We start from the raw sequence: 12,298 nt of genomic DNA, 5'->3' as shown, positions 1-12,298 counted from the left end.
ATGTTGCAGTTTACAGAAAAATTAAATTGCGCGCATGTAGCAACTAATCAAATTTTGCAATATTTTCTTTGGAAAAAGTAAACACATTTTATTTAAAAACTGTAAAATAATTTTTTATGTCTTATTTGGGTCCAGAAATCGAAAGTCAATATCATTTATTTGCAGTGTCATTATTAAGTTTTGATCTCATTATAAACCCTATGATGTCATAGTTGCTACTGGAATTTTTAAATTTTCTCTATTGGTGTACAATTTTAAGTAAGAAACAAAAAAAAAAGCAATAATTTTTGTTTTGTTAAATAAACAAAAGGATAAATTTTCACATCGTTTATTTCTAATTATTGTCCTCTTGTTTCCTATTCATGTAGCATGGACAAAAGTAAAAAATCAACAAATGTCCTTTTTATATAATTTTTATATCGTTTTTCTACTTTTGCTTTATTTATTTTTTTTTGTAGTATTGTCTTGTTTTTTTTAATTCATGCAATTTTAAACCACAACACACAGAATCAGCATTCAAAAGAGAGAAGAATAAGAAGAAAAGAAACGATGTGTGAGTGTGAGGTGCACAATAAAACTCTGAGAACTAAAATTCTTTGAAACATTCACTTTTTTTTTGGTTTGAACTGCTTTTTTGCTCACTTTTATTATTATTGGCTCCGTTTTCTTTCTTATTTTTTTGTGGAACATTGTTAACATGAGAACATCATTCGTATCCAAACTATTTTGAATGAAAAATCTTTAAAGGATCCTTTAATTTTTTTATAAATGTAAATACAAAAATGAGTACAGAAAATTTTCTGACTATTTAAATAAATATAAGTATATATAGAAGACTAGGGCTAGACTGAACTTTTTTAATACAATTTTAGTGCTAGACAATATTTTGGCATTCAAAATACTACACCAAAAAAACAAAAGGAAAACTAAAAAAAAATATTAACTTCACTTTAAAATTCTATTGTTGTGAGGGAGAAAGAACGATAATGTTTACGTTTTAATATTACAAATACTACCTGATGTACACAACACAATCATGTCTACACACTGTCGACATTGTCTATTGAATTTGTTTCGCATACGGCATACATGAGTTAAGTATACCTACATACTCGTACTCATATACGGTTAGAATCATGTAAGGAATAATAATTGCACACAAAACATTTTTCACTTTATCTCTTTCAGGTAATCTCTTTCTTCTTTTGGATTCATATTTTTTTTTATTTTGGCTTTTTTTTCTATTGTACAAGTACGAGTTGCAGTTATTGTTATTGTTGTGTGTATTTTTTTTATTGCTTATTACAAGAACCTTTTGTTTATTTGTTTTTATTATTTTTGAAAAAAAAAATTTTTTTGTCTTATATTTTGTAAAGTGGCTTAGGTACAAGAAAGTATTCTAAAGGTTTTTTTTTTTTGAAGTATTTTTAGGCACTAGAGTATGCCTAGTAGTCATAGATAAGAAAAAGAAGAAAGAGGATAGAAAAACAAACTATGTAGGTATACAGGAAAAAAAATGTAAGGTAAATCACTGATGATATGAAAAGATAGTTCTTAATAATGAATCCTATTGTTTATAGGACAAAATTATTTTCTTATTAAATTAAAACATTCATGAGCAGGCTGATCAGACAAACGGTACACCTAGTTCGATGTAGTATATGCTCCTTCAAATTATTACCACTTTTAGATTTCCAAATTTAGTATAAAATTTAAGACTTTCATACGAAAACAATATAATTTCAGTTTCCATATTAGAGGAAATTTCAAAATAATTCGTTTCAAAGTTTTCCCAATTTTAAAATCGTTTAATTCGGCCGTAGACGATATCACTAGTGCGTCCCTTCAAATTAATGTTCTTATTAGATTCATAAAGGAGGACGATCATTTTTCAAAAGTACAAACCTACCGAATGGTAAAACATAAAATTTTAGATGGTTCTATGTGATATTTTCAACAATTTTCAAATTTCTCTTGGACTTGGTTGGATAGAAAACAAGTATAGTGTGTTGCTGACACAGAACATTTATTTTCTCATAATTTTTTTTATAAAAACCCATTTCTTAAACTCTTAATACTCTTAAACTCAGAAATATTTTTATATAGGTATTCAAGTTCTTAAATTTTGGAAAGAATGTTACACTTTTTTCATTCCAGACTGTATTAACTCTTATGTTACACATGCATTACCATAATTATTTTCATATCATTCCCACCGTATAAATAAAGTTATATTTTATATTTATTTCACATAACGTACATATATGTTTAAGATCTAGGCTCTTAAGATTCATATCAAATTTAGTTATAAAAAATTGAAAATCAACACAAATATACAAAAAAAATATATATTTTTTACCTGTATTTTACTTGTCCGCAAAATAAATTCTTTAATTTATTTATTTGGTTTTTGATTTTATTATATTTTGGCCTATTTTAACAAGTACTATATGTGACATCAGAAGGATAACGTATTCTAAATAAAATATTATACAATATATTATCAGTAAGGACAAAATATAATTATACATACAAATATACCAAATGTGTGTTAGAGTATGTGTATGTTTTGAAGTTGTGAAACCTCAAAATAAAAAGGATGTTCAAATTTATCTCATGTTGATGGACTTATCTTTTTTTTTTGTTCATACTAGTTCTTATCACAAAAATCAAATTAGGTAGTAGCCCTTAAAATGGACATTTTAATTTCAGTTTTTGAATCACAACTTTTTTCACTCTATATTGTAGAATTTATCCTTTTTCATATGTCATTCGAGTTAATGATTTAATAATATCTACTCTTTCTTTTTGGTATATTTTGTAAGATTTTATTAATATGCTCATAAAACGTTATTCTAAAATTTAGAAATCTTACACAAGATTTTTTATTATAAAAATTGGAATTCCTCATAATTTCTTTGGAAGCTATTTTGAAGGGGTTTTAATAGATAAAATTAAATGAATGAAGGTGATTTTCATGATTTGAATTAATTATTTGATTTAAAGAAATTTTCGAAGACTGTTTTAAAAATATATACAAAATTTTGAGAAATCATAAAGACGTGAACGTGAAAATATTTGTCCTTTGTTTTTACATCTTTTTAATACATTATTGCAATAAAGATTAGACCACCAATAAAGTTACTTTATTTTTAACTTAAAATATAAATTTTTTACTTTAAATTTTTCAAATGGTTATTCGTGTTTGAAAAACATGGCTTCGACAAGATAAAATTGTTAAAATTAACTTAACTAGAATCTTCAATTTTAATGTTCAGTCTCTCACGCCTATATATTTTACCCCTACTCTCAAATCCAAGAGTAGGTTTATCTTCAGTAGTTTAAATGTATTTATTCTTAACATGTAAGCTCATATTTTCGGTTTCATTTTAAATACTTTAATATTTATCTACCACGTGTATTATGTGTCTGTTCGCGACTGTCTCCCTGGACAATAGAATGTTCTTATACTATTATCATCCAGAATTTTGAAACTTTGAAAAATTTATAATAATTTTGGATTTTTTTTTTAATTTGTAAATTTTTATTATATTTATGTATAAGTAAATTGAATTTTTAACCAAAAATCTTTAAGTTTTTGGTTGAAATAAAGAATTATAGTAAATTGTTTTTTTTTGTCCCTGCTTTACTCCCCTTGGGACCATGAGGCTTCCACAAAGCTACTCCAATGAACTCTGTTAGAGGCCATTCTTTTTACTTCTGCCTATGTTATGTTAGCCACCCCAATAAAGAAATATTGTTCTTTGCCACGTATTCTTTAGCAGTCCAACATTTCTTCTACTCTGCGGATTCCACTCCAATACCTGTCTTGTGATTGTTTCAGGCGGGCGGCAATTATTATTATATTATTATGATCTATTATAAGTAAATAGATATAGACCTGCAGATAGAAACTGCACAAATGCCTTAAATTGCACATTGACAATAAATTTTCTATTAAGCAGGTTCGTTGCGACTTCTGCATTGGAATTAAAAATAATATATTTCGAGGCAACCTGTACATAAGCGTAGAGTTTAAGTTATCCAAAATTGGTTGTAGATAAATTTAATGTCGTTTTATATAAATGATACGTTTTAAATGCTCATTTATTGCTATGTTATTATAAGCCGTCCGTTGCTTGTCAAGTACAAACTTGTAATTTCAAGTCTATTTTTGAAATACAATTTTGTTCTTCACTTATTCACAAGAAAGCAAATTTTTGTAAGCAAAGCCGAGCTAAGAAAATATGACAGGAGATAAGCTTTGAAACAATACTTTTGGATTTTTCATTCACATAAAATTAGAATGACGTTTCCAAAGTTTCTCTTTTAATATGAGAAGAAATCTTTTAATATTGCCTACCGTTCAAAATGAAAAGAACTCTAAAATTCAAAATTGAGGCCCTAATTTGCATTTTATCCACTCTTGGCCATTTTAATTCTTCTATCATATACATAATATTTTAATAATTTAATTTAACTAAATGAAACTAAACTATAATCTTTTAAGTAGAATTTAATTGCAGAACTAAAATTCAATCTTTGATTATGAATTTACAATGTATTCATATTTAGGCTTACAATGTTGTGACATCATTATCAAAAAGAACGTTTTCTTACAATGTATAACTTGAATTAAAAATTTTACTATGGGCTAATAAGTGAATCTGCGCTTAAAGCTGAAGACGGAGAAAACGGCAAAAAAACAAACTCAATCCATTAGTACTGATAAGATCAATTTCTTAAATCTTTCTTACAACAAAACCATAAAATTTCAATAGTGTATTATTCTGAAGTGAAAAACAGTAAAGCAATGAAACAATAAAATGAAAAAAAAATATTAACTAAAGCTATTGGAACCAGAAAAAAAACACAATTTTACGTTTTAGACTATTTAGTGAACTATTTAAGTACAATTTTTATTGAAATAAAAGGGAGCACCATAAATTATCTTTTACTTCTTTTTTTTGTTTTAATTTAAAGTAAATTAAAAACCCTTCTATTAAATTCATTTTATGAAGGGTTGCCAATTCTAACATATTATGAGTTGTCACTTTAGGATAAGATGACGTGTCGAGAAAAAATGTAGAACTTTAATGTACACTATGAAAATATAAATTTGTAGACCTCATTTAAGAAAAATATTTAAAAGTGTTTACTTAGATGACCGCGAACATATTTCACTATGGAAAAAGAAAATGTTTTGAAGCACTCAAGCCAAGCTTATACTCGACTTATTTACTGATACTTTACCGAATAGTTCTCTTCATGATATTTCAGTTCATTTTAACTTAAGCGCAGCCTCAAATTAAAACTTCTTAAATCGAACAAAATTATTGATTTAGCGAAAATCGCTTTCGCTAAGATTTCTATGTCATTGTAAAATATTACAATATTACTTCAGAGTGGTTTTTGCTTGAAACAAAATTTCTCAATCTGACTTAGGAGTCTTACTATTTTACTATTTGAATTTTAGTTGGTAATCCTTAAAACAAGGAAACAAAACAAAAGAAAAAATTAAAAAGCAAAACCGAATCTAATGCAACTTTGAGAAAAACGAAATCAAAAAGAGGCAACAAATACCAACTTATTATACTTATATAATATCAGTGACATCCGATCGATTGCAATCTTTTAATCGCCGAAAACTAAAAAAGTAGGAAAAAAATAAACAAATAAAAAAAAATCATTTTTGTTTTTTTTCATCTTAAAATGTGCACTGGTTTTGTATTTCCTCCATAATATTTTGAGTATATAATTTCAATAGTTGCGCAAAATAAGAACAAAAGGAAAACACAAAAAAAAAACCTAACTGATATTTAAAAACAAAACAAGAAAAAAGTAAATCAAAACAATTGTTTTGATACCGTTTTTTTCTGAGGGCCAAAGATGGTTTCATATCCACACTCATTGCTGTTCCATTGTCATTTCAATGAGAGAGAGATTCACGTGTTTCTTAATGGATTTGTTTTTCTGTTTGTTTTAAAATGTTTTTTTATGCAACTTTAAGATTTGTCATCAGAGATTGCGCGGATTTTAAAATGTGCTCGAGTTTTAAGAGTTTTTTTTCTTCTTTGTTATTCTTTACTTTTGTTCTTCCTAAAATCTTTTGAATTCCCAAAAAAAAAAAAATAAATAAATAAAATAATTGTATTGTAAAACCAAAACGGTTGATCTCCTTTGCTTATTATTTTGATATTTTATTTTTTGTTTGCTTGTCTCATTTTTCTTTGTCTCAGTTTGTTTCTGTGGTTTTACAAAAGACAAAAGTTTTACCAAAATAAAACCAACCGAGACAAAAATTTTAATGTCACCTGGCAGAAGTTGCTTTTACCTTTAGAAGGGAATTTTCGACAAAAAGCAAAAGAAAATCCAATTCTGATCTGACTTTGTTTTCTACTACTCAAGAAAAAAAGAAAATAGACGCTCGTAAGTGATCGTTTTCTCAATATTGAAAATAAAAATTATAATTTTAAATCTCAATTTGATTCGAATTCAATTCGGATTGAATTTGATTAAAGAATTTTAAGTGATTTCCAAATTTTTGTTTCTGTTATTTAAAATTTTATCAATGTACAATACACAAATATTCTCCTATATTCTCTTAGATACTCTCAAAGTCGTATAATATGAAAACATTGTTTGTCAAACTTACTCTGACGCAAATAATAAGAATTACTTTATTTAAAATAGATTTTCTGCCAGATTTTTTAAAAGTAAATAATGACAACAATAATTTTTTTCCAAAGTTTTGAACAGCAATTGGCTGCCTTTTTTATTCTGACTATAATTTTCAATTGTAAAATTTTGGCGTAAAATCTGAGCTCTGTGGGATTATTTTTCTCTCATATGTAAAAAATCATCTGACATTATAAATAGATACGTACTAAATAATTGCATTTCTATTACGGACCTAAAGACCTATCAGTTTTAATACACACGCAATTGACCGTAGCAGTGTATAAAACACAAGAATTCATGAGAGTAGAATTAAGAGTATTAACAATTCAACAACAGTAAATGGTATTGGCTCTTTTAATTTATTAGTAAATTGGCAGCATCTAAACGAGTTTGATTTCTGTTACTTTATTTAAGTTAAACTACGATTGAGTGAAGAAGGAAAGTTTTGCAATTCAAAGCAACAAAAAAAATATCGATTACTATTATGCTTAGTAAGAATTAAGAGAATAGAAGAAAATATTCAAAATTGTTTTCAATATTTTCAAAAGATTTCATTTTAGTGGGAGTTCATTAGGTTTTTTTTTTCTTTCGTTCTTTAAAATTCTTGCAAGATTTCTCCGATAAAATTCTTTTTGAAATTGAGATTTTCTTATATTTTACCCTTATTGCTTTTAAATATTTCATATCAGAAATAAATTATCTTCCCGGAAACTGAATAGTTTCGAAAATCATAAAGGTTAAATTTTATGATATTTGAATTGAATTTTTTATATTTTATTTTTTTATTTAATCAATAATAATATGGTGACATTGCGGTATTTATTTGCGGTTTTAAATTCGGACCGTATAATCACATATCAGTTTAAAATATCTATAAAAAATATACCATAATAATATTAATTTTCAGGGCAGATAAAACTTAAAATACAAACTACTTTCCTATACCTACATTTTGGTATAGTTATTATATTACCGTCATAACAAAGTCATAACAGCTGCTGTTTACCAAATGGTATTTGAAAATTAAATATAATTTACTTGAAACTAGGTTAAATTTAGATTTATCTAATATTTTTTGTACGTATATCACAAGAAAAATGATTTGAAATTCGAAAGCTATGTCAAAAATATTGTTGATCAATTGTTTTTAATATGACCAGAATAGACAAAAATTATTATTGTTACTTTTGTTGCCTGTAGTAATGTACATTACTAGAACGTCATTTACAAATAATGTGCAAAAATCATAGACATCAATAATGTGTGACGTCATGAAATCTACCTCGAATTGGCTAACGCAAGTGGTAGTACATTTTTGAATCAATTTTCATTATTGGTTACTGAATTTCGTAGAACTATAGTTAAAATTGACTGCTTCAACTGCATGTCATAACTTTTATTTTCAAAAAGTCGACGTGATTGACATAATCATCAAATGAAGTACATTTTCGGAAAATTCCCATGTCACTACCCTTGTAATACATAATAAATTATTTTTGTGTACTTCGGTTACTACGGAATCCCATTGGAAATCTTGCATATAAAATGGGTCGTTCTAATTTCTTATTCTTTCTAATTTTAAAACCTTTTGCTCAACCATTTTTAAAAAAACTGTATCTATTAATTTTATTTTTCAAAACCAATTTTATAAAGAATTTTTAGTGAAAGATGACAGAACTATTCAGTTTCCATTTAGTTCCTATACATTACAACTGCAAAGTAACTATACGCTTACGAGTCCGATCTTACTTTGTTTAATACGAGTGCATATAGTATATAAGAAGGTATACATAGTTTAATTTCCTTAAAAGGATTTAATTAGAATTTGATTGAAAATTTCCTTAAACTTAATCTTATTGTTACAGTTGCTGCAATTATCCACAATATTTATTACTTAATTTAAATAATTTCGTTGTAAAGAACCCAAAATGTGAACTTTATAATTAATTTATTTAATAAAAAACAAAAAATGCTCTATTCAATAAAGGTACTAAAAATGCACCTGAGGTACGCGCATAATTTCCCTGTCATGTTAATGCAATTTTGCTTATTTATAAGCATACACGTACGTACATAAAAACATAATATATGCAAGTGCTTCAATAAATTACAAAATCGGGAGAAAACATTGACAAAAAATTTAATTATATATCATGTTTTTTTTTTCTCCTTTTTCTTAAATGTTTTTGGTAAAAAAAGATCAGGACCATTTTTATATTACAAATTAAAATTTATTTCTCCATTATTATCAACTTAAGTACTACGGATAATAAGAACTTTCATGGGAATATTGTAAGTTTTAATTTCTCAAACAATTTTGCTTAGGTTTCAGAATTTTAAAGAGTATGAATGTGTATTCACTCTTTTGTTTTATATGGTATATAATAGAAAATATTAAAATGGATTGAATAGAAGTACGATTATATATAGCTAGTAGCTTCTTGATGAAAATAATACCATAAACTTAAAAATATAACAACAAAATAAGTAGATCATTAAAAAGTATAAAATATTTTCAATATTTATATTTTTAACGATATTAAAGACTTTGGGTATATCTTAGAGATTATATTCAAGCGATTATCATCTTTAACATTAAAAAAAAAAAATTTAAAGTTTTTTTTTTTTGGTAGTGAAAATATTTTTAGAAATAGGTACATAATATAGAAATTTCTTTATTCCAAAAATAATAGCCTAGAATATTACTCTATTGTTTAAGGTTAAATTAAAATTCTTAGCGTTTTTTTAAGTAGATATATTTATGTACATTTTATGTGCAATGTGTCATTGACTTATGAATTAAATTCTTTGAGATTATTTACGGACAACTTTTACTTTGTTAGTTAATGTAAGTAGAATATCGAATATATTCGGGATCATTAGAAAATTTTGCAATACAAAATTGTTATTTCGAAGCTCTAATAAAAATAAAAATGAAAAGATCAATAAGGAACTTTATTTATGGATGGTACTGCTACACTCTATTATCAAATGCATTTTATTACAAAGTTTTTCAAAAAAAAATTAACAATTTCATCTACTTTATTTAGAATTATAATGTTATGACACTAAAACAGTTTATGCAGAATATGTTAAAATGTCTTAAGAAAATTTTGTTAAATTTACAAATTCTGTATGTCTAAATCAAATTTGTCAAATTTCCGAAATGAACTACTTTTCTTTTATCTTCATTGTCATATATATAAAGTAGGGGAAGCGTTATAACATCAGATTCTGAAGTCATAACTATATTTTCAGAATAAATTCGACATTAACTAGAATGATGGTTAATGATAGCTAAAATCTCGTTTATACTGAGAAAAGATTATTTCTAAGATCTTAAAGTTTTAATTTTCATTAGTAAAATCAAATTACCTTGGTAAGATGCATCTGAGCAACGATAAAAGACTTCCTGTCTTTAATGAATAGAAATGTGTCTGTGAAAATACTTAAACTGTTAGAAGTTTATAAGCAAAAATGGAACTTTTAAATGTTTACAAAACTCTAATTTGCCCAATAAAGAAAAAGAATACGCAGTTCCATGAATTGTGGCTGCGAAAAAAAGTGTCATGAAAATGTAAGTTTAGCAATAAATTAATTCCATATCTGGCCGATGCAACTTACTTTTGACAACTCTAATTAAAAATATTATAATAGCAAGCAGTACTTATGGAAAGCAAGTTTAAATTTAAATATTTCATTAAGAATTAAATTCTTTTATAATTACTTAATTTACAAATACTAATTCCATTTTGTAGAACAAGATTTGACTATATAATATCAATTATTCACTGTATATCTATTACCTAGAAGCAAGTATTTTATAGCTTATTCAAACATGCTCTTACTATAAGGTTTTTGACAAAAAAAATCTTATTTCTTTCGCAAATATTATGAATTTTGGTTTTTATTTAAACTTTTAAAAAGAAAAAGTCTATCACACCAGTCCCACAACAATAGAGATCTAAAATTAAATGAAAAAATTGATAAGTAAAGGTATAAAAATCTTCAGCCCACAAAAATAAGCAGAACTTATTTGAAAGAAAATTAAATAACAAAAAAAAGGAGAAAAAAAAGCATTGAGACTGGAAAATATTGTCGTCTTAATAAAACCCAACCTGATTTTGATAACAATCTGAGAGCATTATTATTTTGTGTTACTGGTTATTATAAAGGAGAAAATGTCCACAAAATCTTATGCTTACCTTATATACTTTCAACAAATTCCAATCTTCTTCTAATATCTTTGCTTAAATCCCTATAATAAAAATGGATAATGGTTACATTTTATTTTATTTTTGGTCTTTTTTTTATAATTTTAATTTTTTTAACCATACACAGATAGCCATACCAATAAAATTCTTATTCATTTAAATTTTTTTTTTTTTTACAAATATGAAGTTAATAAATCTTTTGAATTATTTTTTCTTTTTTGTAAGGATATTGTTTAAAGTAGTTCAAACTGCAAAATAACAAAGAAAAAAAAAAGGAAAAATAGTACCAACTGCTTTAATACCATACCGTAGTTTTATTGATTGCATTGGTGAGATAAAAATAAAATTTGAACAATTACCTTAATAATTACTATATTTGAAAAAAGAACGGATGAAGGAGTGGACTTTGGTTTAGATCATATTTTTGCATATGCTTTATAATTTAGGAACTTTTTATTTTGGCAGGAATTAATTATGGCTATTATAACATATTTTGCTGTTTACAATACTTTCAAATAGAACTTCGTACTATGTAGTGGCAGTCAGACACTAAAACTTGTCATTAAGACTAAAATTCCCAATAAAAAATTTTTCAATTAACAATATAAAAAACTCATAACTATTTAAACGTAATTTTTAAGTTTGACTTAACAAAATGTGAATTATTTAACCTGCTAAGCAATCAACTAGCTACGTAGACAGCCCTTCATTGTGGTTAAATAGAGAAAATTTGCAAATGAGAAGCAACGAAAATAAAAATAAAGTAATTCTAAAATTTAAATAAAAAAATTTATTTTATTTTAAAGAAAGCTCAATTTTTATTAAAGCAACTCTTTGAAAGGTTCCAGTTTTCCATATTTAGAACACTGCAGATTTTTAGATGCAAGATTTAGAAATATTTTATTAAAACAAAGATAAGTTCTTAAAATTTCAAAGATAAGTTGTCAAAATAATTTATTATGGTGCTCTGACCTGATGTTCACGGATATAAACCTTATATAACGTGAAATTATTGTAAGCTTAATGCGAAACACGAAAAAAAATTTCACCTTAAATTTTTCAGAAATACCTAATTTTAGTAAATATAAAGTGTTAAAAAATTAGATTATGCCTGAAAATCACGTTCAAAATTAAAATAAAGTGATTGAAATTAAAATGAATAAAGTAAATTAAATGTATGCAATATGAACGAGATAAGGACCTACGAGTATTTTCTGACGATTACTTAAAATTTTAAATTTAAATGTCTGTACATAGTATGTCTACGTATTTCATTAGATGCATCTATATATATCACAAAACTCTCAATAGAAATTCCATAATTTATGTCCATTATGTCAAACAATTTTTTTATTCTCAGAAAACAAATAAGTACCTATACACTCAAGCACATACTATACATA

The sequence above is a fragment of the Condylostylus longicornis genome, unplaced genomic scaffold (genome assembly GCF_029603195.1).
Source record: "Condylostylus longicornis isolate FDR11 unplaced genomic scaffold, ASM2960319v2 ptg000018l, whole genome shotgun sequence".
Lineage (NCBI taxonomy): Eukaryota > Metazoa > Arthropoda > Insecta > Diptera > Dolichopodidae > Condylostylus > Condylostylus longicornis.
This window is presented reverse-complemented; position numbering follows the sequence as displayed.